The 21,043-nt window shown below is 29.4% G+C and overlaps 1 protein-coding gene across 3 annotated transcripts in view; it reads left to right on the top strand.

Moving 5' to 3' along the window:
• The window catches only part of LOC107448148 (G-protein coupled receptor dmsr-1-like), a 402,323-nt gene that overhangs the window by 162,902 nt on the left and 218,378 nt on the right, over positions 1 to 21,043 (top strand). For all 3 annotated transcript variants that reach the window (XM_071179468.1, XM_071179467.1, XM_071179469.1), the window contains exon 3: positions 19,827 to 19,899. The gene's annotated coding sequence lies outside the window, so the exon portion shown is untranslated. The remainder of the gene's footprint in view (positions 1 to 19,826; positions 19,900 to 21,043) is intronic.

The following is a 21,043-nucleotide window of genomic DNA, read 5'->3' as shown; positions in this document are numbered from 1 at the left end:
CAGAGTTTAAAAAAATATATGTTCCTAATAAAACTATTCATTTGAGAAATATAACAACAAAATTTTATTATTTTTGAGGTTTATTATATACCTAAGTTTATTTATTTTACATAAAAAATAGGTTTTAATTGCATAAAAATCCAAATTAACAAGCATAAAAGAAAACAATTCAAAATGAATACGAAAAATTAACATCAAACCCTTCAAAATATAACATCATGTTGAAACCTATCACCGGTTTAGTTTAATTTGAGATATTTTTTTCCGTCAGAGAATGACAGAATTCATTCACAAAAAAATACATTAATGTGCAAACGCATATGTTTTCCACACAACTTTTTTTACGTTATTTGAATTGCTACCTTATGCACAAAAAATAAAAAACTTTAAAATCCGTCCAGTACCCGAAATACAACAGTTTACACAGCTCTCATATCATGAGTATTTCCTACAAATAAAACAATCTGAGTGTAATTTAATTCTTTAATTATAAGCGTTATAAAGTTTATTTTTTCAGTGATATAAATGCTTGGTAATTTAGAAGTTAAAAATTTAACGAAAAAGTATTATATAAATCTCATAGTGCATTCAATTTTTTCATGTTGCATGCTCAACGCTTTTTATACCAACGCGTTTATCTTTAAACTTTAATTATGAGTGAACTTCAAATAAACAAGCGTTTAATATTTAAGTTCCAAAAACTGAAGAAAATAAAACTCGCATAATTGAGAAGTTATGAAATGTTTAAAAGAAGCAGATAACGCAAGGTAAATTCTGTCATATAAAATATAATTGGACTTTGTATTTACTCTTTCCTTAAGTATATCAACTAATATAATATTTAACGAACTACTAATAAGCATCTCTTATTAAAAAAATGTTTCTTCTATTTAACGTATATACTTTCTAAGAATAATATTTTATAAGAAACCTTTTAAAACATGTTGATGCATGGTTTTGAAAAAATTGTGCGTACTTTAATCATTTTAAATGTTAATTCAATATTTCAGAGAAGCTCTGGTGTGTTAGAACTTCCTAAATCTTTCATAAATCATTTTCATAGCTTTACACAATCCGATTTCATATGTTATAGCCGTCGTTGAACAACTGGCCCAATTTTTGGGGTTTACGATCACTAATGTTCAACTCCTCAACCTTTTAATTTTAAACCCAATTTCAGAAGACAAGAGAACTCCTGGATCAGAAAAAAAGCTGTATCCAGAATAAAATGCAACTCTTATCAAGAATAGAAGCTGTTAAAATTTCCCTTCGATAATTATTGAAAAATTACCGGAAGTGGTCTATCTGTACAATTAACGGTAAAGTTTACGGTAAAGGTAAAGATCATCTTTTACCTATACTGTTTTGAAACCGTTTACAACTAGTATTTAGAAACCGCGAATATAAGACTATGTGGTTTTTAAACCATTTACAAGTAGCACGGTTTCAAAAAAGTAAAAAAAAATTTCACCGGACACTGGAGTTAGGCTTTTTCTTAGGTAAAGGGTATTGAAGTTAGGTTATGCTTGAGTTGTGTTTTTTCAATTTTTTTTTATAAATGAACCGTGGAATGTGGTTTAATTAGTTTATCTTCTTATTTCATGTATCGTAACAGATGGGAAATGTTAGACTTTGTGTTAAGCAGCTTTATGGTGCTGCCATCTATGCGCGAATGAGAGTATCATATTCTAATAATCCGGATTCTAGAAATACTAACACTAAACACTCTTTGTGTGTTGGAGGGAATGGAGGAAAGATTGAGGTGTCGAGCCTCGGAATCGCACCCCGATTCTGTCTGTCTTGAGATTGACAGATTCGCCCTCAAGGTATCCAGCTCTAAGGAACTAGATAGCTTTATTAGGTAGGTCCAGTTAGTGTAATAAAATTCTGGTTGTTTAACCTTATTAGATGAAAGTAGTTAATAAACAGTTTTTCTCACTGTAACCAGTCTGAATTCCTTCTTATTTATAGTTATCTGATTGTTTTGTTTGAAAATAGCAACAAAAAAAAATTATTAAATAAAATTTTTTCTAATTATTTTTTTTTGAGAAATTTCTAACATTGTATCAGTTTAAGCTAATGGGAAAAAATATCCGATTTTGGTAAAGAAAGTCCACAAAATATTCTATCCACCCCTTTTCGTACATTTCATCGAAGAGTTTTTTTGTTTACTGTGTCTGTCTCAAAATTTCAAATCAAAGGAATTGAAACATATTCACGTTCTTACCATTGTTCAAATTTGCCTGCAAAATAAAACTTAAACATGTCTGCATAAAAATTTGTATTTTCAGCTGTATCCATTTTCCTAAATATACATTTTGAGCTGTATCCAGAATAAAAAGCAACTCTTAGCAAGAATAAAAGCAGCTCAATGACGATAAACTCTTTCAATAAGTATGAATTAGACATGCACTGTTGGAATTTTTATTCGATAATTACGAAAAAATGACCGGCAGTAGTCTATCCATCCAATTAACCGTGTGTGTGGTAATTTTTAGAATTTTTTTCCCGCGTAATAAAGCTTAATAAAAATATTTTTACTATAAAAAATGAATGCAAATTTGAAATTGAGTTTGTGAATAATACTCATTATTTATAAACCAATCACAAAAAACCCATTTATTTTAGTTTATTTTTTATTTAAATTTTCTTAATTTTAATTTTTTTTTAAATTTTAATTTATTTAAAAATGTTCATATTCACATAACAAAAATCCTCATTAATATTAAAAATAAACAAAAGGTTAGCAATTACTTCGGATCTGTTAATTTTCTAAATGAAAAATCGTTGCAATTTTGCAATTTGTAATTATTTAAGGGCTTTGTTTAATGTTTAAAATATGTAATGAAATATTTTTAATGATCAGCGTATTTAATTCATTCAGTAAAGCAATGCTGATTGCTTTAAAGAAGAAATTAAAATTAGAGAATGATAGTATTTATTTTTTTAAATATTTTTTCAGACATACTTAATCTATATAAGTTAAAGAATGTATAGAAAAATATTTTTCACTCAAAATCATAGATTACAAAGTGCATCAATTCCTTTAATTGCAATTAAATAGAAATATTTTAAATACTAATACTTTTCATAGTATTAATTCCTTTAATTGCAATTAAATAAATTTGCATTGAAATGTCTTCTAATCGTCATATTTCGATGTAAATTTTTAAGTGAAAAGTTTATTTGAAATGTTTCACTTATTTCCGTTATACATTCTACCAATATAACCAAATTATTAAATGGTACTTCTTTATTTTAAAGTACTCTTCAATTTAAGGTGAGCTTTAATAAGATCATTTATTTCCAAAAGCAGTTTGTTTGAAATATTAATTAAGGAAAATAAATTTTAAAATTGTAATTAATTAAAAAAACTGCTTCAGAATTTTTTTCGCAAAATACGTAATTAATACTATGGATAAAATTTTTTTAACTTTCTATTGTAAGTGGATTTAAACTTACAAATAAAAATGAAAAAGAAGGGTTTTACTTTTAATAAAAGTTAAAATCACAAAAACGTTCCTACATAATATGAAATAATCCATATTTGCTACTAAATTTCGATGCGTTTTAATTTAAATGGATGACAAAAGCAACGTTGACTGAAAAAATAAGTTATATTTTTTTAGTAACTTTATATGCAGTTTCTTGAAAAGAAAAATTCATTTCCAAACGAAACGTTTTCTAAAAAAAATCAAAAAACAAATTACTTTTATGCATGCAATACATGCATTATACGTCTGCAACAGTCAATTTTTAATTTCTTTTTTAAAAATATTAAAAATTATTGTACGGTAAATAACTGAAAAAATTTATTAAAACTGCTTTGCATTTTTTCAACTAAGTCACTTCCATTTAAAGTTTATAAATAATACGTCACTAAATAATGGAATTGTTTAGCTGTAATATAAAAATAAAAGTAGCTTATAAACTGAAAATATACTTAAAATAAGAAAATCTGTATTAGTAGCGGAAAATTTCGGTACTATAAAAGGGAAAATATCCATATTAAAAACGGAAAACATCAGTTTATTAAATTGAAGGTAAAAACAGAAAACATCAGTTTGTTAAATTGAAAGTAAACGGATCGAAACGGATTTATTATTTTATAAAACAGAAAATATCATTGATTAAAACGATATAAATCAGTTTGTAAAACTGAAAATATCAATAGTACTGAGGGGAATTATAAATCGACTCTGCCAACTTTTATCTATCAAAAGGTACCTCAGGATTAAAACGAGTTAACATGTCTTATATACTAGTGACATGGTATTTAATATTTGTAGTGGTAGTAACGCTACATCACTTCTGCGAAATAAAGGAAACATTTCGGCCTGGTTGCAATACATTTTCAGTTTTTTAAGGGAATTTCAAAATGTGGTGTGCTACACGCTAAAAAAATTCTTCTTTTAGCTTTAAATTGATAAGAGAGATAGGGAATTTAAGAATCTAAATTTAGTATTAATTGTTTTCCATGTATTTTTTAATTTTTATTTTGAGGTGATTTTCTTCTCACCTGATTGCAAAAATCTAACTGTAGTAGTCAAATATCAACTTGCCTGATAGCGACAGACAAGAATTATTATAAAACACAATATGAGAAAGCGCAGTTTTCCATTTTTTACATCAGGAAATATAAAGATGACCTCAAATGTACTAGAGGAATTTACATTGCTGTGAGAATAAAAAAAGCATTGCGTTTTTCGTTTAGACGATTAAGAACTTTCATTAGAATTTCGCCATTGAAATTGATACCGTCTCGTAAATTTAAACAAAAAAGAAAGAAAAAATGTACAAAGTCGAAAAAAATAAAATCCCTAGATTTAAAAATAAAAGTTTTTAATGCTTAAAAATTCTTTCAATTTCATAATCCATTTATTAATGTCATTATTTAGAATATTTATACGCTTTAATTACAACGCCTTAATTTTAAGTATTTATGGGCGTAATATTTCCATTATCATGTACCCAAAGATGTTTTTTAGTAATTACATTTAAGGTTTTTGTTTTCTAGGGATAATGTATTAAAAACATTTGCTATCATATATCAAAAAAATATATTAAATTTATGCATCCCGATTAATAAACTACTGTTATCACAAAACGTAACCATAAAAGTGTCCTTATAAGCTTTCTTTTATTTAACAGTAAGAGTTAAAAGCTAAAATTAGAAAATGATAAGAAAACGATGATGAAAACCATTAAGATATTTTTCTAACTTTAAAAATGTTTTTTTACTGTAACGAATACCAATAAAATGTATGAATACTGTATTTTTGAACAGAAATAATTTGTTGGCAGTGTAAAGTTTGACAGGTATTATCAGAAAAGTGCCGAACATTCAACTCATTTCTTATCTTACTGAAAGTATAAGCAGCAAAATTTTCATATCCTCTAGTTCTGATTTTTGAAATCTGTGTGCGGCGTGTCGTCATGAGGTAGGGAATCGTACCTTCAGCTTTGAGTAAGGAATTAACCAGCCCTTCTATATCTTCTTTTTAGCCCTGGGCTACTCCCTATATTTTGGTCGTCAAAAATCCGAATCCGTTTAAAAAAAAGGTACGTTTATTCAGAGAAAGTACCTTTTTGCGTCTGATTTCGTAGCTTTAAAATATCGTTTGCTTTAATTTATTAGTATATTTGAGGTCACCCCCTCAAACCATTAAGATTGTGTCCTAGAACGTGAAGATCCCATCATTAGATCAAAAGCAATTCTGGGTAATCCATTTTTTTTGGCACACTGTACCTCAAATCTTTTTGTAAGATCTAAACACTATTATGTATATTAAACTGCCTAACCGAGAAAAATGTTTCCTCTTTTGTATTTTAATTTTGAAAGAAGTTTTGAAACCAAGATAATGAACTAAGAACCAAGATAATGAACTAGATTTGAACCCAAGTACCCAGCGTGAACAAAAGCCCTAATTAAGGGACCAATTTTTTTTAAAAAAAATGCTTATTTACTTGAAGAATACATAAAAAATATTTGGTACCTGTGTTTCATTAATTTTTTCACTGAAATTGGCGCTGTTTCTGGAAATGGCCAAGTATGGCATGTATGGAAATTATCGAATTTTTTTTAAAAAACTTTTTTAGGCGCTCCAAACTAACTATGAAACTCTTTATGAGAAAAATGATTATGGGTTACGTAAAAAAGAAGGGACCGAATAAGTAACTATTTGCGAATGTAATTTTCCTTTTCTTAAAAGAAAACTCATAACATTCCGGAAACTCAAACTTTACAAATTTGTAACATAAACATTCTTGGAATTCGTCCTCGGAAACTTGATAAGGGAAACGAAAGTAAATTTGCTCATAAATATTATTCTTATTGCTCTTTCAAACTACTTTTCAAACAGTTTCTTTCCCAAACTCTCAACATAGTTAAAAGTTTATGATTTCTGTTGATTTAATTTGAAACGCATATTGCCCTGGGCCAGATGCTTTAAACAAATTAGGAACTGGTAATTATACACTAAGTTCTGGCCTCTTTTAATAAAAAAAAGATAAAAAATATTTAACCTACAGGGTTTATTATTTAAGAGAGAGATATATTTCTTTTTTTTCTTCTTTATTTTAGATGAATTAATCAAACGAAGTAGGAAAAAGTAGCAAAAAATAAAGCAGTTTTTCTTCGGAGAAATGCAAATTAAGTTAATTTTAATGAATCCTAACCTTTCAGAAATACCCCTAAGGGAAAAGTTTCTTCAAAGAAAAATTAAAACAATAAAAAACTTAATTTGAGGTGTACGATTGTTAATTCGATTTCGAGGAATGTTTCTTTTATACCGCAATAGGAAATTTGAAGACGAAAATATATTTGATCCACAGAAAATTCTTTTATAAACTTTTGTAAGGAACAACAAGTAGTTAAGTTCTGTAAGAGTTTTAACTGTTTTTATTCAGGCAAGAGGTAAATTAAGTTATTAAAAATTAAGTTTATTTTATGATTCCAAAGTTTTCAGAAATATGCCGAAGTGATAAAAAAAATTTCTTCAGATTAATCAGTCAAAACAATAAATTAATTACTAATTTGATTGTTAATTTGATTTCAAGATTTTTCAGTTAAAACTGTAAGAGAAATTAGACACATTAAGTTATTTTTATTAAATAATTTAATTTGTCTAATGTAAATTTAATATAATATTTAATATTGTAATATTAATAACAAATAAAATTTTAATATTTAATATAATGACATTAAAATTATTATGTTTATTAAAATTATTATGTTATTATGTTAATTATGTTTTGTGAGGGACAACAGGAAATTATTTCATCAAAATTAAAATTACATATGTATTTCACCATCTTGCTGATGCATTTTTGAAAATGTCATAATTTTTAATCACAAAACTTCTTTGGAAACCGAATTGAAACATACAAATAGAGATTCTTATGTACCTTCAAATAGAGATATGCGGGCTGAAGTGGAAACTTCAGCCCGCATAGCTAAATAAATTCAATAAAGGTGCAAGACACATTTTCAAAACTTTCTCGTAGCACAACAGTAGCCATCTTATTCAACAGACTTGAATCTAACAGATAATTCTACCGTAGGGTGTATCGTATAGACAAGTGATTATAGAAGGCAATTACGCAATAAGTTCGACATTTTATTATGAAAATAGATGCAAAAAAGTTTAGGGAAAATACATCTTTTTTTATCTTTATTCCTTTATTTATTTTTTATACTTATTATCTTTTTTTGTTTTTATATTTATTTTTATATTTTAAAAAATAAAAAAAAAGGTAAAATACATCTTTTTTTAAATTTTTTATCTTTATTTTATTTTAAATGAATTAATCGAAAGAAGTGGGGGAAAAAAGTTAGAAATAGTAAAACAGTTTTCCTTCGGGAGAAAAGTAAGTTAAATTAAATTTCATGAATCCTAACTTATCAGAAATACGCCAAAAAAAAATAATTGCTTCAAATTAATAAGTCAAAACGATAACAAACTTAATTTGAAGGGCATAATTGTTAACTAGGTTTCGAGCAATATTTTTTAAAAACCTTAAGAGGGAATTTCACTCCAAAAATACAAAATTACATTAATTTGATTGATGCATTTTTCATTTTACTTTTGCAGTGGACAACGAGAAGGAAGTTAATTTACAGTTTTTCTGCGGGGAAAGGTAAATTAAATTAGCCAAAGTTAACTTTAATTAATCCTAAATTTTCCGCAATGGACCTAAAGGAAAACACAAATGCTTAAAATTAATTCGTCGAAATTAAAAAAAAAATACATTTGGGGAGTAAGATTGTTAATTTGGTTTCGAGGAATGTGTCAATCTTCTTTTAAACATTAATAAAATTGTCGAGGCCAAAAATACAAAACGACTGGAATTTTTAAAAAGCAACGAGAAGAAAGTTCGATAACAGTTCTTCTTGGGTGAAAGATAAACTAAGTAAGTTGAATTTACTGAATTTTAAATTTTTAGAAATAGGTTTAAAGGAAAAATTGCTTCAAATTAACAGGTCAACTAGATGAAAAACTTAATTTGAGTTGCAAAATTGTTTTGTTCATTTCCATGATCTTCTTTCAAACCAAAATAGAAAATTTGAAGCCGAAAAAAAAAACTTTTTTTTTTGATTGACTCAAATATTTTTTAACTTAAATTTGAAAGAACAACAAGAAGTAATTTCGATGAAGTTAGAATCAAATATTTTTTAACTTATAAACATACTTGAATCTAAAAAACTTTCTTCCGTATGATCTGTCTCCGAGACAAGTGGATGTGCTAAGCTTTTACAAACTACTAGTTCTGCGTTCTACTTGCACATGCGCAGCTAAAGACTCTCTCTTATGATAAAAGGCACATTTCCCAGACTCTCTTATGACACATGATTGACCATCTGTGAAAAAAAACTTGAATCTAACAAATATTTTTCCCGCGTGATTTATTTTGAAAGCAATGCTTGCACTGGATTTTTTTTAAAAATAAATTTTAGGCATCCTGGAAATATTTGTGCAAAATTTGGGAAAAATATATCAGCTGGTGAGTTGCAGCCTACGGCAAAAAAAAATTAAATATATTTTTTGTCAAGGGATGATTATAGCATTGGCAGAAGGGGTACTTGCTCATTGCATCCAAGTTTTAGTAAACCCCAAATAGTAACATTCAAAATATTTAAATAAAATTTTTAATCTTTATTTAAGAATATGCTTTGCTTGTTTACTACATGCTTGCAAAAGTCTAATTTTAATCCGAAAAAGGCCAATAAAATTAATAGCGAATATAGGTCACTGTTTCCCTTTTGTTATGGTTTAAAAGACGCTATAGGGCATTGATTAGGCTAATATGTAATTTCAATAAAAAAATCATCGGCGGATGCAGTCAACCGGTGTGCAAAATAGGCTCCATATACATGCATGAAGACGCAATGGTGATTAATCAGATTATTTAATTATAAGATAAATTGTAAGATATTATCAGATAATTTAGATTAATCAGATTCTTAATCCTCAGTAGCTTATCAGTCAAATTAAGAAAATGATTAGGGCAGCATTAATGCAGGATGATGCGTGAAATTCTGCATTAAGCACACTAATATAGACTTGGGGCATTTTTACTAGAATAAAATTTATACAAGTTATATAGTCAGGAAAATGTTGAAGCCCCTTATTCAATACATACCCAGGGCCACTGCGGGCCCTGTTTAGCAGTTTGCGTTAAGGCCAACGATGATCAGTTTGATCAACTATGAATAGGTTCCAGGTAATAATGTGTTCATATTTATTTACAAGTTTGGTTGAGATATTTTTATAAGAAAAAAAAAACATAGAGTGCTGTATAAAACCAATTTATTTCTCGTCTATCTGTATGCACTTGTAAAATCAGTGACAATATTCAAATTGACATTGCTTCCTTATTAAATAAATAAAAATAAAGAGTATATTGTAATAAAAGAAATTTGTTTTATGCAAGAATTTCAGTCATAGAAAATTGAAAGTTTTTTCAAGCTCATTTGCCAAGGAAAGTAAACATTGCTAAAAAGTGCTACATTAGTAGTATCTTGAACTTGATGTAAAAATTTAATTTTTTGTTCTTCTATTTTGACTAAAAATTGGAAATAGTTAAGCATTTAATAAAAGAAAAAACTCATTAAAAATTCAAATAAATAAATAAGTAAAATTAGAAATCGCTAATTCATCGAGATTTTTTTTAATATTGCGAAATTTAAATAAGGGAACTAAAATTTAATTCTCACAATTTGTTTAATTTTAATAATTCCAAACATAACAGTTGTGATTAATTTTTCAATTGGATACTTGCATGTGGATATGCATCTTGATTGGCTATTAAAACAGAGCATTTGTTTATTTCAGCGATTGTTCTTTCCATTCTATTATGAGTAAGCAGAGTCCGTCAAATATGCATTGCCTTAAATGACACATTCTATATTCTTTCACAAAGAAAGATTTTGTTTATTTCTTAATTAACACAAAGATAGTCACGAAGCCGTGTAGAGTATAAACGAAGCCGTGTAGAGTATAAACAAACTAATTATGCAACAAAGTTGCCCGATATGCAAAACAAAAATAATTGCATTTAAAATAAAATACATTATAAATTTAGGTTAAATAAAAGACTTACGCAGGAAAGAATAATATTTTTTCCAATTCGATATGTGATACGACGTTGCGTTTAATTAACGTTTATTACGTGTTAATTAACATTGTAACTTATACGGAGAAACTTTCTCTGAAGCGATTGGTTATGCAGTTATGTATCAGTGATCTTCTTCTTCTCGAGTTGTGTGCATCTTATTATCAGAAAATAGAAAGAAAGAAAAAAACTCCTTTTAAAAATTTCTGATAATCTGGATGGATATTTTGTATCTCTTTGCTGGGCATTGATTAACTTGCATGAGGACGGAATCGAAATAAAACATTTAGACCACTTTCTGAATTAGCTAGAGTCCTTAGATCAGAGGTTTCCAACTGGCGGCGCGGGGGCCGCATCCGGCCCGCGAAGCCTTTTTCTGTGGCCCGCGAACTAAAATATGTTAGTTGTCATTTTTTTGCGAACAATTTTCGAAAGAAATCTATATGGGTTTAAAATACTTTTCTCGTTAATAAAAACCTAATTTCTTCGTTTCTNCCATAGATTACCATAGGCTTCCCTATGGCAAATTTTCCTAAGGGGAAGCTCAAATTTTCTCCTCGTAGACCATTCCTTTTCCAAAACTTTTCAGCTTCTCAGTTTCATTTACACACAACGTGATCCTGCGCACTCTAGACCAGGGGTTTCCAACTGGCGGCCCGGGGGCCGCATCAGGCCCACAAAGCCTTTTTTTGTGGCCCTCAAACTAAAATATATTAGTTGTCATTTTTTACGGACAATTTTCGTAAGAAATCTATATGGGTTTAAAATACTTTTCTCGTTAATAAAAACCTAATTTCTTCGTTTCTGTGAAATTTAACATACCAACGGCGCAAAAAAGTTTATTTATTAGGTTTTGCATCCAAGAAAATATTTATTCAAATACAAAAATAATCGTGTATGTTGCTCTTTTTTATTTCATTTTTTTTGTACTTTGCGAATATAATTTGAATGTGCGTATCAGAAATTTTCTCGAGGGAATTCTCCGATTTAACTTTTTAAAACCACTCATTTTGGACGAAAATATTTACACACACTTGTAAATTTTAAATTTAAAATGTAAATATCCATTCTCTGGTCGTTGCAGCAGATAAACCTCAATTTTCTCACTGAACATTCTGTGTGCTACTATGTAAGTTTTAATATGAACCTTTTTAAAGTTTTATATCTTAACAATTTGATATCTGTTGCACATTAATTGTTTAATAGATAGGTGCACATTAATTGTTTAACAGATAGGTGCACATTAATTGTTTAATAGATAGGTGCACATTAAAGTTATTGTAGCCCGAGTTTTTACTATTTATTTAATATTTTTAAAAATATTATTAATAACAATTAAATATATTTAAAAATCTACTTTTTATTTTAATTTGTAATTCAATACTTTTGTTTTGTACAACTTGGTAAAAATCTGACAGCAATATTTAATGTTCTTTCAAACATAAAAGAGTCNGAATTCGAATCGACCAGCGATTGCTGGGCCATTTGATTTGTGTTTTTAATTGTGGCCCCCGGCCTCATGTAAGTTGGAAACCCCTGCCTTAGATTATAACTAAGCAATTTAACTAGTCAAAGATCCTTTCCTGATGCCGATACAAGATACAATTGTTTTCTAAACATAAGCAAAATTTATTGTCTATCGCAATTTCGACCAATTTTCGATGTTAATTGTCTTACATGCACAGAACTGTAAATGACATATTCAAACGATGGAGAGTTAATTTCAAATGTCGTATAGGATGTTTTTTCTAAATCGTACCACTTTTCACAATGCAATTTTTATCTGTCACACATCAGTGATAGTTTACTTTACTTTACTGTTACAATCTTACACAGATTGCTCTAAAATTACATTGAAAGCTTGTAAACCTGATTATTTTAAATGAAAACTTAACGCAAAGTACACAGAGATTTGTTTCTTCTGACTTCATGTCAAACTCCATGTCAAAAAGACCTCCGAATAAACTCCCCAGAGCATTTTGTATGCAATGTTTCTTTGGAAATCTATGCAGGCAACTCTTCTCTTTTAAAAGTTACTGTCATCCGTCGCTGTCAACTTCGCTGTTTCTGGAAATACTCGTTTCGCCAAGGCAAAAAAATAAACAAAGAAAGAAAGAAATTAAAAAATAAAAATGAACAAAAATTTTAGAAAAATGGTTGAAAAAATATAAAATTTAGAGAGTTGTGAGAACCGTTTTCAAGAAACAATCTGATATAAAACTATTATTAATGTGATCACCTTTTGAGTTTTATCAAAGTTGAAATTCTTTTTTTATAAAACTCAAAAGGTTATAGGATTTATATTGACTCATAAAAAGTAATTAAATTAACTTATTACCTGAAATTAATATGAGTTTTAAGACTATTTTATTGGGTGAGAAGACAGGTGATATTTTCAAAATTTTACAAACTGTAAAGAATTGACCATAAATTTGAACTTCGGTAACCGATTTTAAAAAATTCTGTATGAATAACGACAAATAAATTCGATGAGATATGATCAAATGAAGTAGCAACTAACGAGAAAAAAATATCCCCCCCAGTGCTGATCTTTGATCTCGGCCCTACGATAACCTTTACTGTTACCCACATTTATAGAAACAAAGCCATGGGAATTTTTTTCTATATTTTGCAGTTATCAGCTAGTGCACGCGCAAATCATATGTTTAACGTATATGCACACATAGATTTATGTATACATCCGTAGATGTTTATACACATATGCAGATTTGTGTACACAAGTGCGAATCCAATGATGTTGTTGTTGTTGTTCATTTACGTCGCACTAGAGCTGCACAATGGACTATCGGCGACAGTTTGGGAAACATCCTTGAAGATAATCCGAAGACATGCCATCACAATTTTGAACCTTTGCAGAGGGGATGGCACCCCTGTTTCGGTAGCCCGACGACCGGCACGCGAAGTCGAGCACTTTACGGTAGAACAGTTTAACGAGGACCAATACCGCACAACCTCTGTCCCTACGCAGACTGATCCAAGTGGCCACCCACCCTGACACTGACCGTAGTCAGTGATGCTTGACTTTGGTGATCTGCTGGGAACCATGTCTTAACGATCAGTCCACTGCGGGACGCGAAGCCAATGAATACGGATTCGAATCCTGCTCAAGGCATGGATCTTTCCCTTTGTGTGTAGTACTGTGTGATGTGTGAATGTGGCCCAACCTATGAATGGGTACTTGTGACAGTGTGGCTCAGGGTAATGTTGCTCCTCGCCTCCATGACTTTGGTCCAGGCAACGCAAATGAACACATCCGGCATCTTCCATGTTAAAGAACGATAAGCTCTCTGACTACCGTTAAAAAAAAGATATATGCACAGCTCGCAAAAGAAAAAAAAATGAAACACCCTTAATAACTTTTGATCTTATGATCGGATCTTCACGTTCTAAGATCCAATCTTAATGATCTCAAATATGTGAATGAATTAGGGCAGACGATAATTTAAATTACGAAATAAAACACAAAAACGTAGTTTCTCTGAATAAACATGCCTGTTCTTCGACGGGATCGGATTTCTGACCCCTAAAATACCGGGGGTAGCAAGAATCTGGGAAATATGATCCCAGTAGTTTGGTCAGGAACGCGCTTTAAAGTGCGGTCTCCTTAATGTTAATTTTACTTTTTGCATATTTTGTTATATCTCAAGCACTTTCTAATCGAATTTAAAAACTTTTGCCCACAATTATAAAATTCGTTTACTTAGAGATAATTCCATGCAAGAAATAACCTTTCTAAAATATTTTCTATTTTTCATTATTTTTATTTAATAATGGTTGAAAAAATTTTGAAATGTAAGGTAGACAATATTTTCCATCATTTAAAAGAATATAATTTTACACGGCAAGATGTTAAAATTTTAGCAAAATTGTTTGAATTGCTCGTGAGAAATTGAATTTCCAAAAAGTCAGATGTTTAAAATCCCTCAGATCCCTTAAAGATAGTTCCCTCAGATACCCTTTATATACGCTCCACTGCAATGTACTATCACTTGCTTTCTGTAATTGATCATTTCACGTTGACATCAAACCTCTGGGGGTACTGGATTGGAGCAACACTTCCTAGAAAGAACAGGCCTCAGTACGGGTTACCATAAATATCCCTTAGTAGTCCAAATGTAATGACATATTTTGCATTTTCAACCACTGCGCAGCTTAGTACCCCTAACGCAATGATATCTTTCTTATTTTTCGTCCATTGCGCAGTTAACTTCATCACATAGGACTACTAAATTGATCCGTGCTGAGGCCTTTCTACTTCTAGGAGGTGTTGATTGGAGACCGATCGTTCAGGTCAAAATTACAATCTGTGGATGTATGAATGGATGTATGAATGGATCCGCCTTATAAAACAGATGTGACATATGTTGTGGCAGAAGTCGAATTCTTGGCCATAGATGGCGCCACTGAAAAACAAGAATCGCACATTCTGCCTTAAATTTGCTCGGTTTCTTCCAAGTAGGCTTGCCGTGTGGCAAATGGCATTAGAACCAACCAACCAACGTTGACATCGAAGCAGGGGGTAGTCACTTAAATATGGTTGGGCAGTGTAATAGATAGCATAGCTTAGTTAATAAAGTACAAAATTTAAATAAAATACAAAAGTTAAAAGTTAAAGTAAAAAGTTAAATAAAGTACAAAAGACGTTAAAATAAAAAAATTCAGTTTTAGACAAGACTAAGGCGGAAAATTTAGCAAAATGTTAAATAATGAACAGCGTAGGCAGATTCATGGTACATCGAACGCTGATGAGCTTATGCTGACAATCAAAACGATGAGCCAGTAGAATAAAAAAGAATAGAAAAACGAAAATACAAAAGCAAATATTTATTTAAAATAAGTTATTATAATTCTATTACTTGTTACGTAAAAGCAAGAACAGATCAACAAAAAAATAAATCAATGCAATAAAGGTAACTTTTATGCATCTAAAATACAATCGAATGAAGTTTTCTAATTCAAATCACTACACGAATTTTAAACAAATTTGCATTTCACAATAAGACGTTACTCCGAGTCCCTGTATTTTAATCTCGCTCGTAGATGTGTTTAAAAAAAAAGATGTGTTGGGCTCTCAATTGGGAAAACTAGCACCATATATCTAAATCCAAAGGTTTTCAATTTACTGTTCTTTTGTTACTTGAGTGAATTTCTTATTAAAGGTAAACAATAGAGAATGTATATTCTCTAGAGAATTTGCACAAAGTGAGAAATTTAAAGACGGATTTCCGTTTTATTCATTTATGTACATAAACAGCAGCATTTTCTTCCAACTTCTATGAGCTTCTTTTTTATTTTATTTTAAACCGCCTGTTTGAATTTTGAATTTAGATTTTTGTCGACGCTTTAGATTTTTTTCCTGAGATTTAAAAACTAAGCTTCTGTTCAGTTTAGTTTTAGTTTAATATTGTTTTTGGTATTGAAATTTAGTGAATATGAGGCGACAAAATAAAGAATATTCTAAACAATAGTTTAGAAGTTTTGGGGGAATTTATTTAGATGAATTGAAAATTTATGAAAAGTAATTAACATATTTTTCTCGTAAGATCATTTTCCATTGTCTGAAAATGTCATATTTTGGGATTTAAGAACAATAACTGTTGTTTTTAAAAATATTGTTTCTGCATCAAATTTGTGCATAGCTGGAAATGAAAAATTTAGTTATTAATATTTTTTCTTTTCTGCAAAGCAAAATTCATTTAATAATTATTAAATTGTTTTGCAAAATATTAAGTATTTAGTTTTACGCCAGAGACACAATATCAGTTAAGGATATGAAGGGCTTGGTGCAATAGTTATAGAAGCTATATTTTAATAAGTTTTTCAGAAGTAAACAATTTGTAAAATTACTCGCAAAATATTTATAAAGTATTTAATCTCTTGTCAGAGACTCAATATTACTTAAAAATATGAAGGGATTGAGGCAATGTTATAGTAGGCCACATATTTAATTTCTTGGCAGAGACTCAATATCACTTCATAATATGAAGGGAAGGGATTGGGGCAATATTATAGTAGACCACATTTTGATATATTTTTTTCAGCAGTAAACAATTTGTTAAATTTTTTTAAATAAATTCCCACTGATCAGGCTAGCTCGCCGGGTTGTGGCGAGTTGGACTGGTAGCCAGACGTGGACTATACGGGTAAGGGTTTTGCAAACCTAGGTGCGTGTCCACGTCTGGAGGAAAGAAAAAAAAAGTAAACAATTTGTAAAATTATTCGCAAAATATTTAATTTCTTGGCAGAGACTCAATATCACTTTAAAATATGATGGGATTTGGGAAATATTATAGTAGGCCACATTTTCATATATTTTTTTAGTAGATTCTTAATAAAGCTACTCTGACATTTCAAGGGCTCTGTTAAAAAAATTCTGCAATGTTTAATAAACTAGGTCAAACATTTTTTGGCTAATAAGGAACTTTTTTTATTGCACCTTTTAGTTCCATAGATTTAATCTCACTTTAATAAATGGATTTAGAATGATCCAATGTTGTACGATGAACAAAACTTATTTGAAAACAAACCTAGCTCAAAATAAGCTCTTTTAAGGTACCCGCGACAACCATCTTTTAGCCGATTTTGACTGAAATATAATTTTTCTATTTTTTATATAAAATAAAACTATGAACTTTTTTCTTTCCAAATGTGTTGGCAAGCAAAAATTCTTAAAAAAACATTCCGCAACTTTTCTTTTCTTTCTAATTTTTTTTAAAGAAAAAAATCTGATTATAGAATTATAAAATGAAGAACTTAAGAAAGCATTAGGTTCAAAATTTTTTTAAACTCATTAATGCTTAATTTTTTCCAATTCTTCAACAAAATATTGTACTGTGTGCTAAAAGAAAAAAAAATTCGAAACATTTTGGATACCTTTTATTTAAAGGATCCGATTTTCACGTACTATATAGATAGAACTCAAACGGGTGACCTCAAATATATTAATTAATTTATACAGACGACATTTTAAGTTATTGTACTTTCACAAAATGCTCTTTCGCTGAATTAACATACCCTTTTTTCGACGGATCTGGATTTCTTATATATAGATTGCAATAATATTCAAAATATAGAAAATAACCGTATTTTTGGTATACAGGGGGGGGGNGGGGGGGGGGGGGCCAAGAGAACACTCCTAACTTTGGGCCCCTTAATGTTTTTTATTTTTTGCATATTTCTCTACATTTCGAGAACCTTTTAAACGAATTGAAAAATTGTGTTGATAAAAATAGTTTTTAATATTTTCTTATTGTTTTTCATACATTTATTTAATAATAAAAAATGATGAATTGTAAGGTAATTTTTACAAAATTTGAAAGAATTAATTTTATATTATTCAACCGCTTTCGTTCAATCTTTTCAATTTGCCATATCGAATTACATTCTTTAAATTTGCGTAATAACTGTGGACCTTAAAATTAAAAAAAGTCTTTCCCAATATTATTAACTAAAATAATAAGTAATTATTAAAAATTCTTTTTTTGCATAGAATTATCTTTGATAAAACGAATTTTATAATTGCGTGTAAATAATTTTCAATTCGCTTAAAAACTTCTCAAAATATACAGCGAGATACTCAAATAGTAAAATTAAGATTGAAATTTCTAAACTCTTGACAGCTCTCCCGACTAAACTATTAAGGATACAATTTCGAGATTGCGGCTACTCCTTACATTTTGAAAGTTAAGTAAGACGGAAGCTCTGGTATAGCTATGTCTCTCTACTAAAATACGAGGTCGGGACAGCCTGGTCGGTAGGGCGCTGGGCCCATGTCCGAGAGTTCGTGGGTTCAAACCCCGCCGCCCGAAGACTCCCCGTGTAGCAAAGTGACTGATGCACGTTAAATCTGTCGAGTTGCATGAGTCCTCCATGCTTCCATAACAAATCAAAACCCCTGGGGGTACTGGATTGGAGATCGATCGCTCTCTAATTCTGGTCAAAATTGCGATCTGTGGATGAATGAATGGATGTATGAATGGGTCCGCCCTATAAACGGGTGCGACGTATGGTGTGGTATGGCGCCACTGAAAAACAAGAAACTCACACTCTGCCTTGAAAATTGCTCGGTTTCACCAAGCAGGCTTGCTAGTATGGCAAATCGCATTAGAAACAACAACAACGACAGCAACTAAAATACATTTCAGTCAATAAACATAACATATCTGTTTCATTTATTGTAATCCTGATATTTAAAAGAAAGAACGACTAACTATATATATATAGATATAATGTAAAAACGCATAAAGTATATTGTGTTTTTAAGTTGGAACATATAGTTACAACTAATATTGTTATTTGTAACATAATACTTAACATTTATTGTTTTTAAATAACTAAAGATCTCTGTCGTCTGCACGCTATTACCTGTCAATTTCGATTTTTTTTTCAAGACGTTTTAATACCCTCAGATATAAGAGTAATAAGGGTAAAAGGAATATTAATTTTCTTTAAATTGAATTTTCGAAAAACTAATAAAATAAATTTTTCAACTATTCCGAATCTCAATTCATTCGAAATTGATATCAATTTCTACGTGAAGTTCATCATTTATTAGTTGAACTAAACCGACCGGCGCATAAGAGAAAAAAAACTAACTCCAAAAAACTCCAAAAACTAACTTTTAGATAACACGAAAACTAATGAACATAAACAAGAGATTTCCTAATCAGAATGTTTTTAAACACTTCTCTGAAATATTCAAAACTTCATATTTTTTCATCTGAAAGTTTAAAGGGAGAATTTCACGAACTATGATTAAGGGAAGTAGTTTAGAGAAAAAAAACTGGGGGATGACATTTATGGCCGCAATTTTTTTTTTAATGAAGAGAAATAATTGATTATTTCTTTTCCAAGTAAAAAAATTTGAATTACATATTTTCGGAACATTCTTAATATTATCCTATGTTCATGAGTTTTAGAAAGTTGTATGCTCTCTTAAAGTATCTAATTTTAAAACTCTGTATGTACTAGTCAAATAGAAATATAAAGAGTTTCCACTCTGATGTTAAAGCTTATAAAAAAAACGATACTTTTTTTTCCTAAGGAAATAAAAATGGCTAATGGTTTTAGCGCCACCTTACGGCAAAAAGCTTACCGATTAATTAGATTGATGCATTTATCGTTTTCTTTTATCATTTTTAATTGAATTTTTAAAGTTCTTTGTAATCGTTTGGTTATTTGTTTTATTTTAGTTCCATGGACTGCTTTGATGTTAATTCTTTTAAAATGTGGTGAGATAATGAAGACAAAAGTACATTTTACAAAGTAAGTTGCGATTTATTTTAAATATTATATTATCTACGAACTTTTATTGTTTTGAAATTCATTTCAATGTTGAATAAAATGCATATTTATATGGATAAAATACGGATGACAAGCTACATTGCTATTTTAAACTGAAGAATAAACTCCGAAATGTAGATTTTCCCTTTCTCTGTTCATAGTAGAATGCAATATATGACAGAATGAAAAAAAAAACAAGATTAAATAAGAGTAAAACGAGAATCTTTTCTTTTTGTATAGTAAAACTAAAATCTAAAATAAAATATTTGAAACTTTTTAGAACTTTTATGTTTCTATACAAATGCACAATACAAAACATTATTACAATATCAGGCAGATCTATTTTGATTCAATAATTTTTACCAGAATGAAGCTAGAAAAAGCAATAAACAACACTTATAAAAAAATGATCTTACTGAGAAAAGTTTTTAATTCCGTCATGCTATAAATATAATCATCGTTAATGATGTAATCTTTTAGGAATAAGCAAAAATATAACAAAGACACTAAATTATTGTCGTATATTGTCAACTATTCAAATCTAATGAAACAACCAACTGTTTCCTTTAAGTGTTTCTGGAGGGTAAAGAGGTCCGCTGGGCTTACAGAAACTTTTACAAAAGAGTCATGATGACGTCAGGAGAGGATTGTTCTTAAGAATTATAGTTAGACTGTAAGCACGATTTTCAGATTTTCCGCAATCGTACTGTGGGCCAGAAGACCATTATCTTTGGCCAAAAGTCAAAAATTAAATTTTCAGCTAAAATATGTGTAGGCAGTTTTAATATAGCCCAAATTAAGTATTTATAATCTTTCCAAACATTATAATTTACTTTTTTGACCGACGAGAATACAATGCAAATGAGAAATATGTTTGAAAATTTTTTTTTTAAATGTAACTTTTAAATTTTTTTTTCAGAAATATAGATAGGAATTTCACCTTACTGTTACATTTTTATCAGAGTAATTAGTCTGAAATTATAGTACAATTTTTCAATTTGTTGGATTAGTTAATACTCTTGACAAACTTATAGTTTATATCTTATCATTTGACATTTTACAATGTTTGAATGACTTTCGAAACTTAGTTCCAAAAAGTTCCACGAGGTAATTAGCTAAACTTTTT

The sequence above is a fragment of the Parasteatoda tepidariorum genome, chromosome 4 (assembly GCF_043381705.1).
Source record: "Parasteatoda tepidariorum isolate YZ-2023 chromosome 4, CAS_Ptep_4.0, whole genome shotgun sequence".
Lineage (NCBI taxonomy): Eukaryota > Metazoa > Arthropoda > Arachnida > Araneae > Theridiidae > Parasteatoda > Parasteatoda tepidariorum.
Note: the sequence above shows the minus strand (reverse complement) of the source record. Positions and strands in the feature narration are given on the sequence as shown.